We start from the raw sequence: 2,119 nt of genomic DNA, 5'->3' as shown, positions 1-2,119 counted from the left end.
TACCCTAACAAAAAAATACTATAGTAAATTATAGTTAACTATAGTTTACTATAGTAAATCAAAGTTCCAAAGTTTCTACTATAGTATATCAAAGTTCCAAAGTTTTCACCGTAGTAAATCAAAGTTTCATAGTTATTACTGTAGTAAATCGAAATTCCAAAATTTTCACCATGTAGTAAATCAAAGTTCCAAAGTTTATACCATAGTTATTCAAAGTTCCATAGTTTTCACCATAGTAAATCAAAGTTCCAAAGTATTTGCTATCGTTAATCAAAGTATTAATTTTTTTGTATGTTGTTTTATTAAGTTTTTATTATTATTAATCTGTTTTAATGGGGATGATATTCGTTTGTTTTGGATGGTTTTCGTTGTTCATCTTAATTCAAATATGCAAAGTTATCAATTTAAATGCAATATTTACATTTAACAGTAGAAAAAACATGTTGACTGAGGTTAATGAGACAAATATTTTGATTCTAAATGAAGGAATTTTTATCTTATGGTAATTTTTTTCTCCATAAATAAAAATAAATATTATTGTTTATTTATCGGTGCGCGAGACAATTTTTTACATTAAAATTAATGTCTTGTACTTTGTTCTTTTAGGGATGGATCGGGTGTTTAAAACGTTCTCTAAAGCTTTAATAAATCATTTTCTTGAAATTTGATAAAATGCACAGAATGGGAAGACATAATTCCTTGGGGTTTATAGTACGAAATCAAAGTTCCAAAGTTTTCACCATAGTAAATCAGAGTTCCAAAGTTTTCACTATAATAAATCAAAGTTTCAAAGTTTTCACCATAGTAAATCAAAGTTCCAAAGTTTTTACTATAGTAGATCAAAGTTCCAAAATTTTCACCATAGTAAATCAAAGTTCCAAAGTTTTCACCATAGTAAATCAAAGTTCCAAAGTTTTCACCATAGTAAATCAAGGTTCCAAAGTTTTTACTTTGGTACTGTAGTAAACTATAGTTAACTATAGTTTACTATAGTATTATTTGTTAGGGTAGGTCTCCTTAATATTGTACAACATAAGGTGACCTCTGGTCTCCCTATTGATGTACAATATAAGATGACCTCTGATCTTCCTATTGATTTTACAATAACAATGACATCTGGTCTTCTATTGACTGATAGTATAAGATGACCTCTGGCCTCCCTATTGACTTACAATATAAGGAAACTTCTGGTCTACCTATTGAATTTCAATGTGACCCCTGGTTTTCCCTATTGATGTACAATGAAAGATGATCGCTGGTATCCCTCTGGTATCCCTATTGATTTTACAATATATAAATTGACCCCTAATGTAAAATCTAAGGTGTCTTCTTGTTTCCCAATTGATGTGATATATGATATCCCAATTGATTTTTACAATATAGATGACCCCAGGTCTCCCCCTTGATTTACACTATGAGGAGACCTCTTGTCTCTTTATTGTTTTACAATAAGAGGGGAGCTCTGGTCTTTCTATTAATTTACATTATAAGGTTACCCCTGGTCTCTCCATGTTTTTACAAAATAAGATGACCCAAGGTCTCCTTATTTATCTACGAAATAAGATTCTCTGGTTACATGTTACTATAACTGTTAAATATAAAGTGATCTCTATTCTGCCTATATTCGTGTACATTATGATAAGATGTTCTGTGGTTTCCCTATTGGTCTACTGGTTTACAATATGACGTCTGGTCTCCCTATTGATATACGATATAATGTGATCTCTGGTCTCCCTATTGAATTACTATCTAAAGTGTCCTCTGGTCCTTATTTTGATATGCAACATAATTTCACTCTGGTCGCGACACTGGTGGTTCCTGGTGAATGTTTTGCACACTCTTTACTCCTTATCGATATACCATGCTAACTGACCTGCGTTTTTATATGACACGAACACATAATTGTGTCATTCGATTTGCAAGATATTTGGTGATGAAAATATAATATGACCTGTCAATAAAGAATGCTCACTCCTATGCATCTGATCCCATCGTTGGAATTTTGGGATCTGTGTTTTATGCTCTATTCTCAAATTTCCCTTGTTAATAGAATTTTGATTTCAATTTCTGTGTGGTTCCTCAACCGAATTTTTTTCATTGTTAAGTATATATTTAAAGT

The sequence above is a fragment of the Saccostrea cucullata genome, unplaced genomic scaffold (genome assembly GCF_032062105.1).
Source record: "Saccostrea cucullata isolate Sc308-1 unplaced genomic scaffold, CSIRO_AGI_Scuc_v1 ctg2484, whole genome shotgun sequence".
NCBI lineage: Eukaryota > Metazoa > Mollusca > Bivalvia > Ostreida > Ostreidae > Saccostrea > Saccostrea cuccullata.
Note: the sequence above shows the minus strand (reverse complement) of the source record.